Here is a 24,128-nt window from a genome sequence, read left to right as displayed (position 1 = left end):
TCGGCAAATACGAAATCCACAAACTCTGAGGCATAAGAAAATTAGGGTTTGATTTGTAATACGACAACTGCTCATTTTGTTTTATGTTACCCTACATTAACCCAACCATGGAGCGGGAAGTATTTATTTAAATGTAAAATATGATTAATATGTTTTTAGTGTAATGTCTAGTGCTGTACTGTACACGCTAAAGTAAATATGAAAATTAAGATGAGGTTAATAACATGTACTTTTTTTGCAGTTTAAAACATGAACTAAAAATACTTTTACATACTATGAAAGATGATTTCATGTGTATTTCATGGTCTCATCATCGGGAGCAGTGCAGTTAGAGTATAGTACTTGTTTATGATGCATAAAGGAATCTCATGGTCAACTGTGGATGGTCAAGCCACAGGGGCACGATGGGCAAGCTATACCTCAATAAATTTGGCAACGGTCAAATCCGCGAAGGCTGAAATTAGAGTGGGCAAAGTAGCTCTTCGTTGGTGATGGAGCAATGCCTGTCATGTTGTACGCTTGCTCGCGAAATTTAATTCTTAATTTTATAGAGGGCCGAAGGCCCTGCAATCGAATCTGTATTTGTTAAACCATGCTATTGGATTTCAATAATTCAAATTTGGAGTCTTCCTTAAAGAAAACTATAGCTACTCTACAGTTCTCATCAAACTATTGACTACACTATCGATAGTTAAAATTTCTACTCATCGCATGTGTTTTGGTCATATTAAAATAGGATTTAAGAACTCCTTCCCTAGGGAGTCTTAAGATTGGCAAATAAAATAAATCGGAGAGCTAAGACTTACCTGTGTGCATGCAGCTTATAATCTGTTAATACATAGTGTGTGTATAGTAATACCTCGGTTAACGAAGTAAATGCATTCCATGACGTCACTTTGTTATCAGAAACGTCGTTACCAGAGTTAGGTATAACATCTGAGGCATAGGGGATGCGTTTCCGGACTTCAGAGAAGGGGGTACAATAGGAAAACATTGCTGCACAGTCGCCTTCACTTCGTCTGCTTGGTTTAAAATGGTCCTGAAGGTGCACGCCACCAACCCCAACGAATGGGTCACTTCACTTTTCATCTTTCCCGCCTCTACCCCTCCTCTTTATGATCTGCATTTTCCTTTCCAAATATGAATAACACAATTCATATGGCGATATATAGTTATCGTAATTGTATAGTGAATATACAGCAGTGTGGCATATAGTGGGGTTGATAAAATAAGACAGTGTAAAATTACAAGTCTAATATTTTATAGTCTAACTCTAAAGTATAGGGTAGTGTAGAGTAACGCATTGTATAATTCAAAGGTGATTTTTTTTGTCTATGGATATGATATTATACCATGTAGTTTAGATTGAAGGTATAATATTACATTGTATAGTAGTCCAGTTTATAGCATAGTTATTAACGCAATACAGGACAGAGCAGCGCACCTATCCTATTCATTTTTTCTTTCCGTTTTTCTGTGTACCCACCGCCACCCTCCCCCGATCCGGTGGTGCTGGTAACATGCTAATTCATATGTTAATTCCGCCCACACAGCTTAAAAAGACGCGGTCCAGGCTTGGCAATGTTCACTCGAGCGCTGTCTTCTGGACAGTCCTGTTTATTCACCTGAAGAAGGCTACTTGTTTCGTGGCCGAAACGTCGTGAGAATCTTATTTTATTATGTTTTATTTTTATTATTTTATTTCCATTCTACGTGACTTTACTGAAAGAACCAAGAAGATGAATCCCTGCAGTCACGAAAGCTTTAAATCGAAAGTGTAATGTTTAACATACTTCATAAGGCAATATATAGTACCGTAATTGTATAGTGAATATACAGCAGTGTGGTATACAGTAGGGTTAGTAGAATAATACATAGTGTAGATGGACTCGTCCGTCTGAACAAAGCTCATCGCTCTCCGTGGTGCTAATCCTTCACACCAACATCATGGTAATCCCCCAGTTACATGCTAATGTATATGTAAACTCCTCTCCCCCCTCCTCCGGTCCGAGCTCGTCGCTCTCCGTGGTGCTAATCCCTCACACCAACATCATGCTAATCCCCCAGTTACATGCTAATGTATAAGTAAAACTCCTTTGTCAAGGCGCTCTGTTCCTCCCACTCAGCTTAAAAGACGCTTCGAAGCTTGGCAGGGTTCACTCAAGCGCTGTCTTCCGGACAGTCCTGTTTCTTCACCTGAGGAAGGCTACTTGTGTTGTGGCCGAAACGTAATGAGAATTTTATTCTGTTATTATTTTTATTATCATTTTATCTCCATTCTACGTGACTTTACCGAAAGAACCCAGAAGATGAATCCCTGCAGTCACGAAAGCTTTAAATATAAATTTGAGCTCTAGCACTGGCTAGCGGGATGAGGGAAGACTGGTGAAACTTGCTGATGACTGGTCCAAGTGAGGCAGACTTGCACAGCTCTTCACTGGCTGCTGACACAGTCAGAATCAGAATATTAATTTATCCTGGAGGAATCCAATGATCTATAAAGCTCTTCACAGATGTCCAAATGTCCAAAGTGATGTGCACGCACAGCATTCAACCTTTTACTCTTAAATCACTGTGCATTATTTCTGAAGATATTTTTTTCATTTTTTTGCACAAATAGGGCAGAAGGGGCCCTGCACGGTTGACTTCATTATGAAGGAATTAGTTTCCCAGATTATTTGTTGACAGAGGTATCACTGTGTATCAATTGTAGTGTTGTATTTTAAAACTGTTTAAACCGATTACATTGTTGTATGTCTCAAGGTGGCTGCTTTTATTGTTTCCACAGATACCCAGACTACTAATTCTACCCCTCGGTCTGCTGTTGTTCCTTGTCCTTGTAGTATTTCCATGGAGAATATTTTTCTCCATGTTTCATTTTTGTAACTATTTGACCAGATGGTGTCAGTAAATACAAGTGATAGCAAGGAACTTGCATAAAAAGGCAGATTTAGCCACTTCACAGAGCTTCATATTGGGAAAAAAAACACCGCATTCCCATATGTATTTAATAGTGGACTGACCTATGTTTGGGAACTGGAAAAGTGGGTCAAGTCGGGGTTCCCACGGCAGTGGGGCACGAGGTCAAGAAAGCTGTGATCGGGCCACTCGACCTGCTTTAGCTAGGATGGAAACAGTGGTGACTTCATAGTAAACATTTTCAAAACATTGAGACAACCCAAACATAAGTTCTTTATATATATTTTTTATGGATTGTTGTCTTCCAGCCATGCAGGGGATGGCAGGGAAGGGGTTTAATCCAAGTCAATCTTGGGAGAAGAACCAAGCCAATCAATTCCAGGAACAGCGCAGCTTGCGTCTCGTTTGTAATCGCAGAGACGTAGCATCAGTTTGCTTTTAGGACAGCAGTGAGGAACTTACGGCCTGTGGGCAACATATTGACCACAAATTAATTTTATATGGCTAGCAGCCACATGACGCTGACCACTTCAAAACTACCCACAAATCATACTTATCCATAACGGCAAGCATCTTAGCCTCACTTATCCGGTGCTGCAGGGGAATATTTTTGACCGGGAAACACTTTCTAATTCTAGCACACTCAATCAGGGCAGTCTTTGTTATGCTTGGTCAGCGTGCACTTTGTTTTCCCTGTTATTTTATATAGCTAAGGTGTGTGGTGATGTGTAGCCTGCCAAAGCTATTTGAGAGCTCTTAATTGGTGTTTCATAAAGAAAAGGTTCAATATGAAATCCAAATGTAGACCTTCAGGGTCGATATCAAGGCTTTTAATCTGTTGCTGGTCTATAACCAATTGCCTTGGATGCATCTGATCTCAGAAGCGAAGTAGTGTTGAGCCTGGTGGATAGTGCTTGAAAGAGCACCCACCACAGCAGGTTCTTTAGAAGAAGCTGGAGTGCTGCGTGATTTGCAGCAGAGGGCAGTGCAGCAACATCCATTTCCACGCTCCCACATCTATATACTGGAAGCCTTCACTAACCTGCACCGACTAGCCTGGTGAAGTATGGTCAATTAACTCACACGACCCCCACTTTGTGTGGAGGTCCTCATCCAGCAGAAAATGTTGGAAAGGGTTACAAATCTATATTCATATTTTGTTGTATCCATGTTTATTACATGATAGTGCGTGCCCCATTCATGTTCAAACTGCATACTTTGGTAAACATGCAAATAAATGTGTTTCATCGCACATTTAATTCCATTGAGCAATGGCCATTTCACATCGGTAATTAAAAACTGTCCCGAATGTACCTTATTTAATACATACAGTACCTCATGGCTTTCAATGTGAACCGTTACAGGAAGAACGCTTATGAAATGGATAAGAATTGTGATGAAATTCAGTCTTCAGCTACGTGCCAGAGCAACGATCTAAATTAGACCAATTTAATGAATGGCTGCAACTCTTTAAGGTAAGTTTATATCACTCCACGGGTCTCTTCTGACATAACTGTGGTGTTTATGAGCAGGGTGGTGTGTAAAGTTTTCGCATTTGGCTCATCCATTTCTCTGCATAAGCAACCACCCTGCTGTGGAGGGAGTCATATTTCATTCCCAATTGTGATGTTCGCCTTGTATCCATACTTACATGTATTAAGCCAATCCACAGTTTCTGAATGAATGTATTTCTGTGGTTAATGACCAGCAAGGGTGCTTTCTTAATACTACGAGGAGAAGCTCCTATCTTTTACTGTTTTCGTATTCAAATTTGAACATCATAATGTGTCCGAAATATGTAAAAAGAATAAAAGATGAAACAATGGTTCTCGATTAAATGTTATTTGATGTTTAATGCTCTATCAAACGAAAAAAACCGCAATCTTATATTTTGAACGGTTTCTGAAAGACAAACATTTTTAGGGGGTACTTTTATGGGGCCTTCAAATGAAAAATCTCAGATTCTCATATTTCCTGTCATTTGTCCTCAAAGCTACCTTTGTGCCTAATTTCAGATTTTTACCATGTCGAGAAGTACCCTCGAGGTTTTTGAGACATGCAGATTAAGGTCTTTATATAGATATTTTAGTGCAATCATTGATCTCTAGGTTGCGACCATAAACTCACTACCTTGAGAACCTAGATTTAGTTAAAGGCATTAAAACCCAGGATCTGAGTGGTGTTAACTCAACACTAACATCTGAGTCATCTCGTTTTCTAATTTAATTTGTAAATTTCCTGAACATGATCCTTAATATCTACTCAGGAATGGTGCTCTGTAGCCATATATATATCCATTTTCAATGAAGAGCATTACCAACATTGCTGTTGGATGCTCACGTTTTTCTTAAAGTAAAACATTGACAATTACTATGATTAGTTTTAGCACGTGCATTATTTTGCGTGTCTTTAACGGTGCACTTAATATTTTATACCACAATTCACATTTCAAAGACCGTTAATGGGTAAATAAAAAAAAATGTTCTTTGCTTAGGTCCTTGGTTACCTTGAACACCTATGATCAGCTCGAAAGAATACTGCATGGTCTGGATACATCCTTAAGGGCAAAGCAACAATAACGTTGAGCAACGTTCAGAAGAATGAAAGTGGGGAATATATTTTCCAAATAACACTTCCAAAACCTTGCAGTTGTGAAAGATAATATAATTCTTGATGTAAATCCCAGAGGTGAGCAAAAACTCCTGCTTTATGACATAGGGGCTATTGTTATGTGCAGACTGTTGGGGAGAAATTTTAATCATATGCAGTGGATTTATGAAAAAAACTGAATAGATGCAGAAATAATGGCATATAAACGGTACTTAATGTTTTAAATAATTACTCTGATTGTTAGTTTATAATTGTGATGGATAGTTTGTTGATCTTTAAAAAATGTGTCACTTTGGTATAAACGTTTTATTTCACAGAAATGTATTTCGTCAACATTTGTCATCCAAACCTCCTCCAACTGCCCACGATGCCCCCCGGATACCCCTCAAACATACAGGCATGCCTTTTGGGAATGTCCAGACATTAACAAGTTTTTTTCAAATCAACACTTGCTACCTTAACCACATTCACAAAACGAGCGTCTCACCCTCACCAGACACATCCCTATTGAGGTTGAAACCTCAAGGCCTTTTCAGGGGGGCAAATACATTACTGTATTCCAAATGTTCAATGTTATGGCAAAACGCACCATTACAGCCAACTGGAAAGAGCATGCTCCCCCAACAGTGCAGGAATGGGACAAAATAAACTTTCAAAATTTGCCACTAGAGCATCTAAGTGCCAAACTAAGAAGCTTACCACCAACCATGGAACCCTTTCACGACCTCTCCTCCAGTAGGCATTGATTCTTAAGAGTATTCATTAGGACATTTAGGCACTTCCCCCCTCTCCCTTTTTTTCCTACAGGGGTATCAGAGCTTAGGAAGACTGGGGTTGTCGATTTTATTTCAACATGCAGTTTAGACAGGTTTCCATTGAACTGTAATTCGTAACGTGTGTTTGTACTGGTGTCAACCCCCTTTCACATCCTCTGTACCTGATATCGTTTTGTTGATTAAATACTTTTGGGGGAAAAAAAATCGAGCCATCTACGCTCCTTCATACTGGGGTCAACAAGGGTCCCTGGCACAATCGGCAAATACGAAATCCACAAACTCTGAGGCATAAGAAAAATAGGGTTTGATTTGTAATACGACAACTGCTCATTTTGTTTTATGTTACCCTACATTAACCCAACCATGGAGCGGGAAGTATTTATTTAAATGTAAAATATGATTAATATGTTTTTAGTGTAATGTCTAGTGCTGTACTGTACACGCTAAATTAAATATGAAAATTAAGATGAGGTTAATAACATGTACTTTTTTTTGCAGTTTAAAACATGAACTAAAAATAATTTTATATACTATGAAAGATGATTTCATGTGTATTTCATGGTCTCATCATCGGGAGCAGTGCAGTTAGAGTATAGTACTTGTTTATGATGCATAAAGGAATCTCATGGTCAACTGTGGATGGTCAAGCCACAGGGGCACGATGGGCAAGCTATACCTCAATAAATTTGGCAACGGTCAAATCCGCGAAGGCTGAAATTAGAGTGGGCAAAGTAGCTCTTCGTTGGTGATGGAGCAATGCCTGTCATGTTGTACGCTTGCTCGCGAAATTTAATTCTTAATTTTATAGAGGGCCGAAGGCCCTGCAATCGAATCTGTATTTGTTAAACCATGCTATTGGATTTCAATAATTCAAATTTGGAGTCTTCCTTAAAGAAAACTATAGCTACTCTACAGTTCTCATCAAACTATTGACTACACTATCGATAGTTAAAATTTCTACTCATCGCATGTGTTTTGGTCATATTAAAATAGGATTTAAGAACTCCTTCCCTAGGGAGTCTTAAGATTGGCAAATAAAATAAATCGGAGAGCTAAGACTTACCTGTGTGCATGCAGCTTATAATCTGTTAATACATAGTGTGTGTATAGTAATACCTCGGTTAACGAAGTAAATGCATTCCATGACGTCACTTTGTTATCAGAAACGTCGTTACCAGAGTTAGGTATAACATCTGAGGCATAGGGGATGCGTTTCCGGACTTCAGAGAAGGGGGTACAATAGGAAAACATTGCTGCACAGTCGCCTTCACTTCGTCTGCTTGGTTTAAAATGGTCCTGAAGGTGCACGGCACCAACCCCAACGAATGGGTCACTTCACTTTTCATCTTTCCCGCCTCTACCCCTCCTCTTTATCATCTGCATTTTCCTTTCCAAATATGAATAACACAATTCATATGGCGATATATAGTTAACGTAATTGTATAGTGAATATACAGCAGTGTGGCATATAGTGGGGTTGATAAAATAAGACAGTGTAAAATTACAAGTCTAATATTTTATAGTCTAAAGTATAGGGCAGTGTAGAGTAACGCATTGTATAATTCAAAGGTGAATTTTTTGTCTATGGATATGATATTATACCATGTAGTTTAGATTGAAGGTATAATATTACATTGTATAGTAGTCCAGTTTATAGCATAGTTATCAACGCAATACAGGACAGAGCAGCGCACCTATCCTATTCCTTTTTTCTTTCCGTTTTTCTGTGTACCCGCCCTCCCCCGATCCGGTGGTGCTGGTGCTGGTAACATGCTAATTCATATGTTAATTCCGCCCACACAGCTTAAAAAGACGCGGTCCAGGCTTGGCAATGTTCACTCGAGCGCTGTCTTCTGGACAGTCCTGTTTATTCACCTGAAGAAGGCTACTTGTTTCGTGGCCGAAACGTCGTGAGAATCTTATTTTATTATGTTTTATTTTTATTATTTTATTTCCATTCTACGTGACTTTACTGAAAGAACCAAGAAGATGAATCCCTGCAGTCACGAAAGCTTTAAATCGAAAGTGTAATGTTTAACATACTTCATAAGGCAATATATAGTACCGTAATTGTATAGTGAATATACAGCAGTGTGGTATACAGTAGGGTTAGTAGAATAATACATAGTGTAGATGGACTCGTCTGTCTGAACAAAGCTCATCGCTCTCCGTGGTGCTAATCCTTCACACCAACATCATGGTAATCCCCCAGTTACATGCTAATGTATATGTAAACTCCTCTCCCCCCTCCTCCGGTCCGAGCTCGTCGCTCTCCGTGGTGCTAATCCCTCACACCAACATCATGCTAATCCCCCAGTTACATGCTAATGTATATGTAAAACTCCTTTGTCAAGGCGCTCTGTTCCTTCCACTCAGCTTAAAAGACGCTTCCAAGCTTGGCAGGGTTCACTCAAGCGCTGTCTTCCGGACAGTCCTGTTTCTTCACCTGAGGAAGGCTACTTGTGTTGTGGCCGCAACGTCGTGAGAATTTTATTCTGTAATTATTATTTTTATTATTATTTTATCTCCATTCTACGTGACTTTACCGAAAGAACCCAGAAGATGAATCCCTGCAGTCATGAAAGCTTTAAATATTAATTTGAGCTCTAGCACTGGCTAGCGGGATGAGGGAAGACTGGTGAAACTTGCTGATGACTGGTCCAAGTGAGGCAGACTTGCACAGCTCTTCACTGGCTGCTGACACAGTCAGAATCAGAATATTAATTTATCCTGGAGGAATCCAATGATCTATAAAGCTCTTCACAGATGTCCAAATGTTCAAAGTGATGTGCACGCACAACATTCAACCTTTTACTCTTAAATCACTGTGCATTATTTCTGAAGATATTTTTGTTCATTTTTTTTTGCAAAAATAGAAGGGCAGAAGGGGCCCTGCACGGTTGACTTCATTATGAAGGAATTAGTTTCCCAGATTATTAACAGAGGTATCACTGTGTATCAATTGTAGTGTTGTATTTTAAAACTGTTTAAACCGATTACATTGTTGTATGTCTCAAGGTGGCTGCTTTTTTTGTTTCCACAGACATCCAGACTACTCCTTCTACCCCTCGGTCTGCTGCTGTTGTTCCTTGTCAGGGCACTCAATGCCTTTCATTTGATGTTGGCATTGGCATTGGAATCCTTATTGAAGTTGTTGTTGGCATTTTCATGACTCGGTGCATAAAACGTCTTCTGAGATGGTATAAAAACCGATGCAAGTAAATATATTTAGCCTATTTGCAATTGTTCACTTTTGATTTTGTATTTAAATTGAAAAAACAACTGTTATACTGAGATATGTATTTTTATGTTCAGGTCATCTCCTGTTGTGGAATCTACTCCCCCAGGTTCCCAGGATGTGAATGCTAGTTATCACCAGGTACAAATGTCAAAGTGTTAACTCCTAGGTCAAATCAAAATACATTTTTATCCATGCCCATCAGTTAATCCTGACCCTCTCATGATACTAGTGGCTATCTGATCCCTTTTTTCGATGGGTGATCGAGGAAATGCAATAACCCCATGTTGGCCACAATACATTGGCTGCATTCCGATTATGACAAGTCGCAAACCTACAGTGAAAGCTAATTATAGATGAGCGACCTCACCCTTGATCGGGCTCATCAGCATGACCTTCCCTGCATAGCTATACAGGAGAGATGGGTGCTTATTTATCAATGTGTATGCTGGCTCTTTTGGGCTTATTAGTTCCTGTGAATTTTCCCGTAAAGATTTATGGTCTCAACATTTGTAGCATTGGTATGTTTATCTTGTTAGTGTGTGTGACTTAAAAATAAGCAAGAGATCAATTTACATTGCTATGTACCAATCGGTATTTTGTAGGCTGTAATTTTAGTTTAAAGGCAATTTTTGAACTTGCTGATGTGGCCACAAGTGGCAACTGGTACTAACATTCACTTTCTACTTTGTTTCTGAGAATATTTTTTTGTTTTATGGGGATGCATGACCCCGGCAGTATCTGTGTATAATACCTGTTATGACTTCTATCTTTTACCCATAATATGACACATTTCTATTTACGCGCTCTAACCCAAAAAACCTCTCATGGATAATATTGGTCGTGTAAAGCCTATGTGTTAATTTTTTTTTATTTTTACGTCTGCAATCACAACCGCTAAATCTTTAGAACACTTTAACACTGAGGATGTGATTTTAACTTGTTTCTTATTAGTTGGCTGCAACGGACCAAAATAACATCAACATGGGGAAAATGTACGTACTTTGCATTTATTGTAGTTTACAATATTTCCATTGCCATTATAAACAAGGTGAATATTTTTCTCCATGTTTCATTTTTGTAACTATTTGACCAGATGGTGTCAGTAAATACAAGTGATAGCAAGGAACTCGCATAAAAAGGCAGATTTAGCCACTTCACAGAGCTTCATATAGGGAAACAATACACCGCATTCCCATATTTATTTAATAGCGGACTGACCTATGTTTGGGAACTGGAAAAGTGGGTCAAGTCGGGGTTCCCACGGCAGTGGGGCACGAGGTCAAGAAAGCTGTGATCGGGCCACTCGACCTGCTTTAGCTAGGATGGAAACAGTGGTGACTTCATAGTAAACATTTTCAAAACATTGAGACAACCCAAACATACGTTCTTTATATATTTTTTCATGGATTGTTGCCTTCCAGCCATGCAGGGGATGGCAGGGAAGGGGTTTAATCCAAGTCAATCAATCTTCTTGGGAGAAGAACCAAGCCAATCAATTCCAGGAACAGCGCAGCTTGCGTCTCGTTTGTAATCGCAGAGACGTAGCATCAGTTTGCTTTTAGGGCAGCGGTGAGGAACTTACGGCCTGTGGGCAACATATTGACCACAAATTAATTTTATATGGCTAGCAGCCACATGATGCTGACCACTTCAAAACTACCCACAAATCATACTTATCCATAACGGCAAGCATTTTAGCCTCACTTATCCGGTGCTGCAGGGGAATATTTTTGACCGGGAAACACTTTCTAATTCTAGCACACTCAATCAGTGCAGTCTTTGTTATGCTTGGTCAGCGTGCACTTTGTTTTCCCTGTTATTTTATATAGCTAAGGTGTGTGCTGATGTGTAGCCAGCCAAAGTTATTTGAGAGCTCTTAATTGGTGTTTCATAAAGAAAAGGTTCAATATGAAATCCAAATGTAGACCTTCAGGGTCGATATCAAGGCTTTTAATCTGTTGCTGGTCTATAACCAATTGCCTTGGATGCATCTGATCTCAGAAGCGAAGTAGTGTTGAGCCTGGTGGATAGTGCTTGAAAGAGCACCCACCACAGCAGGTTCTTTAGAAGAAGCTGGAGTGCTGCGTGATTTGCAGCAGAGGGCAGTGCAGCAACATCCATTTCCACGCTCCCACATCTATATACTGGAAGCCTTCACTAACCTGCACCGACTAGCCTGGTGAAGTATGGTCAATTAACTCACACGACCCCCACTTTGTGTGGAGGTCCTCATCCAGCAGAAAATGTTGGAAAGGGTTACAAATCTATATTCATATTTTGTTGTATCCATGTTTATTACATGATAGTGCGTGCCCCATTCATGTTTAAACTCTGCATACTTTGGTAAACATGCAAATAAATGTGTTTCATCGCACATTTAATTCCATTGAGCAATGGCCATTTCACATCGGTAATTAAAAACTGTCCCGAATGTACCTTATTTAATACATACAGTACCTCATGGCTTTCAGTGTGAACCGTTACAGGAAGAGCGCTTATGAAATGGATGAGAATTGTGATGAAATTCAGTCTTCAGCTACGTGCCAGAGCAACGATCTAAATTAGACCAATTTAATGAATGGCTGTAACTCTTTAAGGTAAGTTTATATCACTCCACGGGTCTCTTCTGACATAACTGTGGTGTTTATGAGCAGGGTGGTGTGTAAAGTTTTCGCATTTGGCTCATCCATTTCTCTGCATAAGCAACCACCCTGCTGTGGAAGGAGTCATATTTCATTTCCAATTGTGATGTTCACCTTTTATCCATACTTACATGTATTAAGCCAATCCACAGTTTCTGAATGAATGTATTTCTGTGGTTAATGACCAGCAAGGGTGCTTTCTGTGGTGCATTGTGGTTTTCTAGGCTGCTTGTCATCCTATTACACTGCCTTGTGTTGGCTTTAGGGAATGTCTCGGATGTGACAACTACAACAGTATTTATTGTATTTGATGTCTCATCCTAGAGCCGCAAACATGTTTACCGATACTATGTTATTCTGTATATTTTCGGTTTGGTTAATTATCAGAATTCATTTTAAAAAAATGCATTGGAAGTGTTTTGTATTAAAATATATATGATTTAACTTTAATGTCTATTAACCTATGTATTCACTTTGGATGTTTAAGTATGTCTTACTGATCTAATACAAACGGGACACGTTTTGACACATCTCAGATAATAAAGTTCAATGTCAAAGTAGTTTCCCACTCAAAAATGGGGTGGAGTTTCTATGCTACAATACGATTTTGCGTCTGAATGCATCTCAAGATGTTGTTTTATTTCCTTGTATCTTCAAGCTCGTGCTAAACACTCCGCATTTATAGCGGGCCCATGCGATTCCAACGGAGGTTGACTTGTCTCTTCCCACAAGGTCGTAAAAAATTGTTCTCAAACCCCGAGGGATAAATTGCTGAGTCAGCTTTCAGTTTAATTCTGAACACATAGAATTATAACAGACAGCCATGCACTCTAACCACTGGACCACCCTGCCAAATTAATATATTATTAGTTAAATTGATACACTCACTGAAATAATATTTTAACTTTATTGAATTATCCACTATTTAAGGTTAAACAAAATAAAATAATAGTTGCATCACTAATTTCATCCTTGGCAAACCACACACTTGCTGCACACTGATATTTTTGTGCGGTTGATGTTTATTAATGGTCATTCTTACGACTTAGTTGTTTATTTTAGTTTCACCTTAACAATGGGCAGGAGTAACTCGGATCCATGCACGGAAAATGCTGATACCTAAATCACCGACTCTTTTCTGTGTGCAACTATGGCTATTGAACTCCAAACCATGGACCGGGTAACTTCGCACTCCCCCAAATATGAATTCGCAATTTCTCAAAGCAATTAAATGGCAAAATCACGTAACTTCTGATTCTCTGCATTGTTGCTGTTTGTAAACCATAGGAAAAAATATGGATAAACTTGATTATACTACACTATTCTGGTCAATACAGGTTGGGGGAGCATACACTTTGGAGTATAAGTATTTAATTTAGTTAATTGGATTAATTAATCAATTCCATCATTGTGGGTATTTTCTTTCGGGAGGAAATTAAAAAGTTGGAATTGCAAACTATTATTAAAGTAATAATGATTGTTTTTTTACAGTTCATCTTATCACTGTGAACGGTTGAATCGGGTTTCTAATTCTCCTATAAACTGAGGTGAGTAAATCCTCCATAAATGATTGCAATTAAATGCTTATTTATGTAAATACATGTTTTTAAATGAATGTGTTATAAAAAGAAAACAAATCGGTGGCAGAATAGCTTCGTGGTTGGCAAGTTTACCACTCCACAAGTTTTAAGTGAATTGTTAAATGCTGCCAGCCTCCAGGAATGCGTGGGTTATTACCAAACCATGGATTGTGTAGTAACATAGACAAGAACCCTGATATCGCTTGCTAGCAAGAGCATACTTTTAACATGGTTTTATACAATCATAATGTATTGTATTTCGAAATAGCTCTTACACAATGCTATAAAATATACGGTTTTTTTGTGACTGAATACTAGTCAATAATTAAATTAACTGTCAGGATTTGTGGTCACAATATAATTCAATAACCATTATTTTTTTACTTTTGTGCAGGAAGATTTGGCTACACCTGCTTCTTACATAGTGCGGGTCATCACCAAGAATTGGAACCCTAAACAAATGCAGCACTTACTGATTCAATCCAGTCCGTGTCTCTTTCTGCTTCTTCCAGAGCACTGCTCGACTTTGGAATTATCCCATCTCTTTTCGAAAGTTCATATAATCTTTGGTTCTATTGGGTAAAGTCACGTAGGTGAAAATAAAATAACAATTTTTATTTTCACCTACCAATAGAACCAAAGAGTATGGATCCTAGCAGTCACGAAAGCTTTAAATCTAGAATTCATATAATCTTACTCAAATAAAAAAATGTATTACCTTTCATTAATGCTAACTTTTACTTGAACTTATTTTTGCATTGAAAAAAGAGGCCGGTACAGAGCACAAGCAATGAAAAAAGGAGTAGAGATCTACCGAGTAAACTAACATACACACCGAGTTAACGTGTCACCATCAATATAAATCTCGTAGGGCAACCAACTACCTTATGTCATGTCCATGGAGTGGTGCATCAAGAGTCTGTCCCCTCCACCGGTCTCCTCGACCATGCACACCTTCACGGCAGGTTCAATAGGGACAGGGACCATTTAGCCTTAAGTTCCTGTTCCCTGCCCCTAAACTTATGGCTAAGTTGCTCTGTTCCTGTAAGGGCTAGGAAGGCGTTGGGCCACATTTTCCAGGAGGGAGGTTCATGATTCGTCCGATTTGCCAGGATAGTCTTCCTTACAGTGAGATGAACGATTTTTAGTCATGCGTGCTGGTGTTTTAATGTACCGTTTGGTTTGAGGCCCCATCGCGTTGATTTGATTCAGGGGCTAAGGTTGGTGCCACAGATGTTATTTAAAATAATTGGTAATGTCGGAGTAAAATTTCAGTATATCTGGGCATGACCAAAAGGCATTAAGGTCTGTCTGAGCCATGCCTGGAGGGAATCAAGGGCAGTCTAGGGAAGCTTATGTGAATTTGCTCTTTCATTGGTCAAATAGGTGCCGTGCATACATTTGAATTGGATAAGCTTTATTGGTAGCGATCTAGGGCCTGACACAGCGGCCTGGCAGATTTGAATTAATTTCTGTTGGAGGATGTCCTGGCCCAGGAGCTTATTCCAGAGTGTTCTAGTGTCACATGGTACAAGTAACAAGGGAAAATATAATGGGGAGGATGTGGTCCACCTGTATAGGGAAAGGGAGTAATTGAAAATTATGAAAGTGTGCAGCAAACAAGGTGTCAATCACAATTGAGTGTGCCCAGCTTCCGATAAATATGGACCACCCCACCACACAAAGCCCAAAGTGGGTGGTGAACGTCATCTAAGGCTAAAAGTGCCTTAAGGATGTGTGAGTGTTTGGGAACGTGTAGGCTTAGGTGTGTCGGGATAAAGGGGTCATCCTGTAACATTGTGAGCGCACCGTGTTGTCCCAGAGATACGCTACTGCGTGACAACTGGCAGGGTGGCTTGTCTAAAAATTTAAGACAGACCAACCCTATTGAATCGCCTCAGGTGAATGGGCACGACTGTTCTCACTAGACTTGACCCACAATACACAGGAGTGACTTGGCTTACCGAAAATATAATAGTAACACCGATAAAGGTGAGCCTGGAACAGCAGGCAAGAGACTAGGTGCCACACCTAATGCTGCGTATAATCAAAAATCCCTCACTGTCCACAAGACGGTATGCTTCTAGTCTATAATTAAGTGTCGGTGCCTCTAGCCGGTCGAGGATATTGGTGTGCAGAGTGATCAAAGTTCTTGTCTGGGGTTTTGGTGATGGCATCCCACTAATCTGTCGGTTCCTTAAGAAATGCGACCAAGGGATGTTATAACTTGCCTGTACTTGCTCAAAGGATAACAATCCTACTTAGATAAGGGGTTGTCAACTTTTTCCACTCCTGCCACTTTCCAGCTGGGCCATTTGATGCCCTTACCCCTTATTCTCAACGAAGTGTTTACCCCATAGCGGGGATCATTACATCAGCCATACGAAAGAAGATGATATTACTGGTTTTTAAAAATCCAAAAAATGTATTTTTATTATTTTACGAGTGTTTTTAAGTCTGTACGCTCTCCCGTTTTATGTACGTTAACGAGAACGTACTCAACTTATTTATACCCCGCCCTCGGTCGTAACGCGTGTGCGAAGGACGTCATTGCCCTCTGACCCATGACCCCCGGTTCAGCGCGTGCGAGTGGTGCGCGGGGTTGTGTGAACGGATACGTCGCGTTTGAGTGGCTGAGAAGTGACAGATTGACTCCAGGCAGCCGTGCACCAGCCCCGAGCTATGCCCCCCAAACAAAACCCGCGGACCCGAGGGGCTGCGGCACGAGGAGAGTAGCCGGGGAGCGGCAGCCTTCTCCCCACGAGTGAGGAGTTGGATAGCGGCGGTTCTCACACGAGCGAGGAGTCCGGAACCTGCAGCCCTCCCGAGATCAACCCTCCCCCGGAGGGGGAGCCGGGGGCCCGTGTCCCTCACAACTACCCTCCAGCACAGGAATGTGCAACGGTGCATTACGCGGTCACTCGGGACTGCCAATGGACATGAGCAATACTCCAGCAAGCATCGGAGCATGGAGACATTTTGACTGGTTTACAATAAATTTAAAAAGTCACCATTTGCATTCAGTAAAATGTATTCTGCCGAGAATGAAGAAAGTGTCAAATATGTGAACTTTCAACAGAAGCTGAGTTTTAAGGAGACAATTGCATGGATAATTTTATACTGTTGTATACAGTACTATTAAAGTGTTGTTTTATGTTGAAGCTTACAGGACAATTCGTTCCATTTGCATAGCTTATACATACACTTACCGTACAATTTGTACAGCATCAAAATTAGCCACGTATCTACCATAAATTAAAAGTTAGTGCCAACATTTATGTTCAACATGAGAAGATGCTATCTATTTGTCTGTCTAAATGGGACGAATTTATATCATTTATTTCAATTTCTCCACCTTAGCTGTTAATCCTATAGATGTGCAAAGTATTCTTGTAAAATAATTTCATGGAATCAGATGTAAATGATTCTCATCTTTGCTGTAGGTAACTCCAGATTTAGAGGCTAAATGTTTTGCTTTTCCAGCGTATGTTGTTTATAAGTGACTCACGTGATAATGCTTCTCACGCGTGTCACAGTTTTCAAGTTTGATCTATTTTAACTTTAGAGGTACGGCGGCATTAATTAGACGATAGAAACGTGTCAAATCTGATGTGGCGATTGCACTAGGCATGCCAATACAGTAATTCTAATATTTGCATTTTTAGAATACTGTACTCGGAAAACAAAAATGCATTCCTCAAGTTTTGTCCTCTAAAGATATGCCAAGGGTTTGTGTTCACGGTGACACAACACGTGCATACAATGCCTTGCACCTCCTCTTAAATACTATGCAGTTTAACAGTAAGGTTTGTACAGGATATAAATGATGGGATAGTTCAATACGTATTTATAAAAAAAAAATACTAAAGGAGTTAACATTGTTTCATCAGGTGATGCTAACAGTTTAGCAATACTGTATTGTGAACTAAATACTTGTTGTGGGTTGTCTCAGGCCACGGGTGAATAAAATAGGTACCAATTTGCCCTCATGTAATCCAGCACTGTGGAGCCAGTGAGGGTTGGTGGGTCAGACAAATGTTGCGAAATTCCCTTCCCGTGAGGGTAGAGGTTGCAGTACCCTGACTGGCCAGGAGAAGGCGGTACAGCAAGAGTAGACTAATCTCCATCTGTCCCATCTGTACGGGATCGAGTGTTGCGTCCTCGCATGGGTGGATTTTCTCCAGGAGCCCCGGTTTCCTCCCACACGTGTAATCACTCATTAATTGGCTGAAAACATCCGAATATATATGCCGCTCCATGTGTTATGTGTTGTGCAGAGTTGTGAGATGCTGTTTGCATGAATGATGCTTCGATATAAAAACACATTTATATCTCAAACAGCTGTAGGAATTAATCCATTGTACTCTATCACCAATTTTATAAATGTAACGTTTTTGCAATGGTCATTTTGTAAATACACATTATTACTATTGTAACAAGGCCTTGTTTAAGGCCTATTCACTGTCCATTTATTTAACACTACTGGAGTGATAATTGGTTTTTTTACCCTTTTATCTGGCAACAAAACTGACACATTTTTTACAAGGAGTCATGTTTGCATTGACCACAATACCTGCGGTCGGAGTTCAAACAAAAAACATAACTCTGATAATCTATGCACTATCCTTGAAATTGATTGGTTCACACCCGAGACAGCTTTCCTTAGAAGCCTAGTCTCACATGGTGTTGGACCAGATGACGCCAAAAGGCGCACGGCGCCTTTTGGCGTCAAAACTGACACAAAAAAATGTGACTTATATTTTGCTACTGGCAAAGGAGGTTCCAATGGTACAGTACTGGAGGTCAGTGTACAACACTTTTACATTTATGCGACCTAATCCAAGAGTTCCCAGTATTGATCAATATAGAGCATTTTCAAAATAAATGTTATCACGATTTGGCATGTGTTTTGATATTATACACATGTTACGTCTCATTTCATAGGCCTGAATGATACATACAATCAACATTTCATCCAGACAACACAAGAAAACACATCTGAAGACTGGGCAACTAGTGAACAGACCACAGCATCCCAGCTACAATCCAAAAGGCCTACTTTGCCCACTCCACAAATTACTCCAAGTACTAGGACACTAATCCTTCTGTGTGCACGTTTCCTGTTCATAACGATCATAGGACTTGCAGCAGTCATTCTCTATGTGGCTGAACAAGGCGCGGATCTGGTGGTTAGTGAACACTTAGAAAACACTGCATTTACACATTTATAGCAAGTGGTTGTATATGTTTAAAAACAACACTTAGAAATGTGTACAAGTACTCAGCCTTGATGCGTCATGCAAAATAATCAATTGGTAGTTCCTAAATAAGTAATGGGGGGTTTCTAGTCAATATATTTGAATATATTTTATTTGCTGTTCTATGCTCTGTCATATCTTTGTCAATGAATGCACGTTAAAGGAAAACGTCACATCAAGCTAACACACAGTCCCTCAATAATATGTCACATTAACAGTGACAAACTAAAACGAGGCTCAACATGCCGATGAATATAACAATAGCTGTACTTAACTCAGCCCAATTGGTCTCTATGGTCAAAGACTTTGTACTGTCCCCTGACGATATCCTTGTCAGCTTCGATGTGGTCTCTCTGTTCACCAAGGTCCCAGTACCTGATACCATTGAAATAATTAAAAATTTGGTCCAACATGGACTAGACCCCGATACACCTGCGCTGGTTAGGCACTGCCTCACCAATACCTACTTTACTTGGAATGGCACCTTCTACAAACAAAATGAGGGTACCCCCATGGGTTCCCCCTTGTCACCAGTGATAGCCAATGTTTGCATGGAGAAATTTGAATCAGACGCCATCCAGACTTCCACCCTCAGACCTTCCCTGTGGAAGAGATATGTAGACGACACTTTCGTCATTTGGCCACATGGCCTCCCAGCTTTGAACCTTTTCCTAGACCACATTCATGCCAGACGCCCCGCCATCAAATTCACCATAGAAGTGGAGAAAGATGGCAAGCTGCCATTCTTGTATGTTCTGTTTGAGAGGAGACCTGATGGCTCATTGGGACATTCTGTCTACAGGAAACCCACCCACACAGATTCCTACTTGAAACCTGATTCCCACCACCACCCAGCTCAGAAGAATTATCTCATCAAAACGTAATACCACAGGGCACATTGCATTTCGGACCAACACCACCTGACCAGTGAATTAAAACATGTACACCTGGCCCTTAAGAGAAACGGATACTCTGACCGTACCATCCGCCAAGCTGTTTCTCCCTCCATACAGAAACAACCAGTTGATACTCCGGTCAAAACCATCACACTACCATATATAGCAGGCGTTACTAAAAAGATCTCCAAAATTCTAAACAAACACAAGATCCTGGTCCGGTTCAATACAGTACACAAAATCCGTGACCTGATCCCTTCCGTGAAGGATGTCGTTCCTGACTTACAGTACCCCGGAGTTTACAAATTGAGCTGCACTTGTGGTGATTGCTATATCGGGGAGACGAAACAACATGTCTCTGACCGAATTCGCGAGCACAAATCAGACTTGAAACACGGCAGAACGAATTCTTCTGCCGTAGCTGACCACTGTTATAACGCTGTGGGTGATCACGATATAGTTTTCTCCGATACCAAGGTTCTCTGCAAACCCACGGGTTTTTTATCAGAGATTTGTCCACGAGGCAATTCAGATTTACAAACACAGACACAATTTCAACCGAGACGATGGTTTCAAATTAAGCAATCATTGGAAAGATGTTCTAAATCAAACCAAACATTAAACTAATTTTCAATGGTACAGTAAAAAAATTTCAAGTAGTGGTATCCCAAACTTTCACAGCTGCTTATTTCTCTCCACTCACTCACTCCACTCACTCACTCCACTCACTCACTCCACTCACTCACTCCACTCACTCACTCCACTCACTCACTCACTCCACTCACTCACTTCACTCACTCCGCTCACTCACTCACTCCATTCACTCACTCCACTCACTCGCTCAACTCACTCCATTCACTCACTCCACTCACTCCACTCACTCCCCGCCCCCCCCCCCCCCCCCCGCTGCTGGTCCATCATGGCCCATGCACCTCCTACGTACATCGTGCTCATTTTTATGCTAATTCCTTTGTCAAGCGTTTTGCTTCCTCCCACACAGCTTAAAGGACGCGACCTGGGGTTGGCTGTTTTCACTCCAATGCTGTCCTCATGACAGCACGGTCCCTTCACCTGATGAAGGCCACTTGTGTTGTGGCCGAAACGTCGTGATTTTTATTTTATTTTTTACCTACGTGACTTTACCGAATAGAACCAAGGAGTATGGATCCTTGCAGTCACGAAAGCTTCAAATCTAGAATTGACTGCCAGTTTGCGTTGCAGCATCTACGATAGCATGTGATGGAGACGCGTGCCACGGCGGACAATGGTCTGAACTTTAATCCCATCACGAGACTCATCTGCACCATGCTTTAACTCGCCTATAAATGTATGTTGAACTTCTTTTGCACCATATGAAGCCAACTATGCTCATCGTATGTGCGGGGGAAGGACAACAAACTAAACACAAAAAGCAGTTAAAAAAAGTTTCCAATCGAGATGATTTAAGAGCGCAGAGCTCCAGTGGCTTCCGTATATCGGAAGCCAGAGCATTCCAGACGGTTGCAGAAGCGCATCTGAAAGCGTGCAATGCAGTGACCGTATTTGTTCGATGGCCAGCCAAAAGCCACTGCGACGAAATCAGCAAGGTATTGTGGCTCATTTGTGGCAAGGACTTTGTGTGTAATGAGTGCGACCGCATCACCCCAATCTTCAGATCTCTTCACTGGCTGCCAAGCCACTGCCAGATCAGCAACACGACTGCCTTCAACGTTTCAAGATCAATCATGAATTGATTCCCAATTGGCTTATTTGTCCTCTTCTCCAGTAAATCTCACCCACTCTGTCGCTTCTTCTCCTTTGTTGCCTCCACTGTCTAGAAGTAATTCCACCTGCCAGCCACACTGCTCACTCCACTTCTCTTTTCAAATCTTTCATCGTCACTGAACTAATTTTCCCTTTTTTCCCCTCATGTATTATTTACTCGTCTTTCCTTCGAAGCCCATACCTTAGGACAGGGGTGGGGGACGTCCGGCCCGTGGGCTGTATGAGGCCCGCGAAATCATTTGGTCTCTGGCCCTGCCAAGGCAACCGCAGGCAGGACTCGAAATTCAATAAATCTAGGAGCAAACCTGGACAAGCAGTTGCGAGTAGCAACATCATCAATAGCAGCCAACATCATCACACGCCTCGCCAAAGAGAAGCAGTTCCAGCCATCACATTAGGGGCGAGTTATTTAAATGTTTGACCAAATATAACAGGCTAATTTTTAAGTTGATAATTTTGTATGGCCCGCGAATGATGTTATAAATATACAAATGGCCCTTGGCAGAAAAAAGGTAACCCACCCCTGCCTTAGGTGAACGCCAATAGTGAGTGTGCAGTGAGTTGGAACCTTGCCTCATATAAATTAGATCGAGTAGGATTTGCAGTTCCATTTATAAGGTGCTTGCCTCAGAAACTCGCATTTTCCATCTCATCTCAATCATTCCAATACTTAACTTTATTTTTAACCCAGGGGAGCCCCTGATGGCAGCTGTCCCCATATGGCACAAGGTGAACACAGCCCCAGGCTGCAAGTGGGTAGTAGTTTGCCAGTTGCCCGAAATGTTTCTATGGGTTTTATCAATTGGGTAATCTGCAAATATGTGTATTTATTTGAACCATGACCCTAGTGCACGTGGCCTACTCTTTTTCCTAATCGCGTCACGGGATTTGTCACATCCACTGTGGAGCATACGGCATATATTTTCTGGTAATACACCCACGGCATTAACCAGGGTGGCCACGGGGATGAATCGTGAACCTTGCCAACGAGCGGCAATGCCACCGCCAACAACAACTTCTGTTGCTTCCACCGTTGCTGATCGGGGTGTGGATCATTCGTTGTCTTTGCTGTGCAGGTGTCCCAGTGCAGGAACTGCAACAGGAAGTACCAGCCAGTGCCACGGGACAGGGAGTGGGGGAGTGGAGCGCTCTTCAACTGCACAACCTGCGATAACACCTTCAGGTTGACGGCGATAAAAGGGACAGCTTGTATGTGTGTATTGATGCATTGATTCGCAAAGCTTACGCGAGTTGTGCGCGTGTGCGCATGAGATTCGGTGTTTTATAAATAAAAAATGTATATCGTAATACGAGAGGAGCAAACCATTTAAAAGGATGTCGCCACTCAAATACATTTGCATAGTGATGTAGAGTATAAAGTGGGGGGTGTGAAAGCGAACTGAGAGCAAATCCTCTGGAACCACAAAAGCCGTGTTGAGGACAGATAGTGGCAGCAGGCAAGGAATGAAACGCATCTCAGAGAGCGTCCACTGCGGAGATGGAGCGACGACATCGGCTCGCGCACAGGTGCTCGTGTTCGGTGGATTATTAAATTGTTTGGGGGAGGCCTTCATCCGGCAGTGGATTGAACATGGCTGCTGATGATGAGAACGAAAATAATTGAAAATAATTAGCGCAATGTATTTTGTATACGATTACGAAGTAGTAAATATAGAGAATTATCAAAATAAACAACAGATGAATAATGAAGACGTATCAAATAAACCTTCTGAAGTGATCACAAGCATGGAACAAATCGATGGGGTCGTCAAGACCTTCCCCAAGCATGGCACGTCTTCTGATGCCCTGGGCGCTCATGGTTCAGAAGGCCTTACCAACTATATATTGTTTTAAACTGCCCCTAATTTGTCCTGCTGTCGTGTTTTGTATTATTTGTGGTTGTAACGTTCTGATCCGCCCCTAACTGGACATCTGTGAAAAAGAGTTTCATAGCTCATGGGATTCCTCCAGTATAAATCAATATTCTGCTTGTTTGTGAGCAGCGGCTGGGGACAGATGGGCGTGCCCACATCGCCGTGCTCGCGGTGCCAGGCGGCGTGTGGCCCACGCGCGTGCAGCGCCCCGACACGCACAGCGCTGCGCGCCCTTCCGGGCAGCAGCTCAGCTGCATGGCCGAGGACTGCTACAACCCCCAGGGTGAGCGCAGCTGGAGGGCCACAGCGCCACTCCGCCGACTCTCGCGATCGCCAGCCACGAGCATTAATAAGCGACGATCCAATTCTCTCTGTCTCGCAGACCCGCAGGAGTTTTGCGGGGGGGAGTGGAAGGGGGGGTGATGTTGCTGTGCATTTCTCCCAATGAGTGGCTTTTGCAGACAATTTGCACAATTTGGACCGTGACGCCGACATTCCCTCCCATCGTCTCTTTCCCAAGATAAACCATAAACCATTTCAGGTCTTAATTGATTGTTCACGCTTACAG

At 41.3% G+C, this 24,128-nt stretch overlaps 1 long non-coding RNA gene across 1 annotated transcript; it reads left to right on the top strand.

The window, feature by feature from the left end:
• The first annotated feature begins 9,306 nt into the window (after positions 1–9,306).
• LOC142907059 (uncharacterized) lies at positions 9,307–15,095 on the top strand. Its single transcript, XR_012930745.1, has 3 exons — positions 9,307–12,143; positions 13,680–13,735; positions 14,163–15,095. It is a non-coding gene; the product is annotated as an uncharacterized LOC142907059 (long non-coding RNA).
• Positions 15,096–24,128: the final 9,033 nt, after the last annotated feature.

The sequence above is a fragment of the Petromyzon marinus genome, chromosome 74, assembly GCF_048934315.1.
Source record: "Petromyzon marinus isolate PM22_M1 ecotype Great Lakes invasive population chromosome 74, UKy_Petmar_22M1.pri1.0, whole genome shotgun sequence".
Lineage (NCBI taxonomy): Eukaryota > Metazoa > Chordata > Hyperoartia > Petromyzontiformes > Petromyzontidae > Petromyzon > Petromyzon marinus.
The sequence above is the reverse complement of the archived record's forward strand: the minus strand, read 5'-3'. Positions and strand labels throughout refer to the sequence as shown.